Source organism: Elephantulus edwardii, unplaced genomic scaffold (assembly GCF_000299155.1).
Source record: "Elephantulus edwardii isolate Elephantulus edwardi_28Jun2011 unplaced genomic scaffold, EleEdw1.0 scaffold00012, whole genome shotgun sequence".
Taxonomy (NCBI): Eukaryota; Metazoa; Chordata; class Mammalia; order Macroscelidea; family Macroscelididae; genus Elephantulus; species Elephantulus edwardii.
In genome coordinates, this window is record NW_006399762.1 from 25,271,540 (window position 1) to 25,272,518 (window position 979).

Sequence of the window (979 nt, forward strand, 5' to 3'; positions counted from 1 at the left end):
GCCTATAAAGTTAATAATAATGCCCATGAGGAACGTGCTCCTCAGAAAAATCAACCAAACAAGACCAGAGACCAAAAACTAAGTTCTGAAGGAAGAAAGGTACAGTAAAGAAAGGCAAATGGAAGTGGAGTCCAAAGAGGAAGTGGAGAAGGTGCTGTTAAAGCGAGGGGATTGCAGTTTTCAGGACACTTTGAAAGGGTTCTCATCAGGATTTTTCCCTAACAAGCAGTAGCAATTACAGGAGTTCCATCTACTTCTTCATGATGTTCCTCTTAACTAAAACTACAGTAAGTAGTCTTCAAGTCCAAAGCATTAAGCAAATAATGGTAAGACAAAGCCACCAGAAACATGTACCTAATTTCTAAGACAAATATGGTAAAGCTGTCTTAGCTAGAGGAGCTACTTTCTGTGTTGCCATGTGGGCTTATAGAGCAACACAAATTGGGATAGAAGAATTTGTCCCCAGTTGCCGGAGTCACCCTAAAGGAATGGAGAGATCAATAATCACATCACCCAGTGGTATAATATTGAATTGTGTCAAAATCAATTTATAATTGATGTTGAGTAAAAGCACTATGTCCTCATTAAAATATGACATTATTGGAGAAATAAAGTACATTTGAAACCCTTAAAAACAAAACAAAAACACAAGGGGATTGCAACTAATGGCATGCAACAAAATGTATATAAACTCCAAAATGGGAGGCTAATTTGCCCAGTAAAGTGTCACCCAAAACACAAGGGGGAAAAAAAAGTTCCAAACCTGTCTCAAATGAAATCTTTTCATAAGTGAATATGTGGAAAATTATTTAACAAGCCAATACTATGTAGTTTACATGTTAAAGACTCTAGTCACAGATGTATGTATTCTATATGTGTGGAGTATTGGAGCCTACAACTCCTTTCCCTTCCTTCCTTCTATCATACCCCAGTTTATATCCTCACGTTGTTAAAAAGCCATTCTCCCCTCTTCTCCATT

General features: G+C 37.3%; 1 pseudogene; it reads left to right on the plus strand.

Annotated features, from left to right (window-relative positions):
* The first annotated feature begins 260 nt into the window (after window positions 1-260).
* Window positions 261-504, plus strand: LOC102874245 (annotated as a pseudogene).
* Window positions 505-979: the final 475 nt, after the last annotated feature.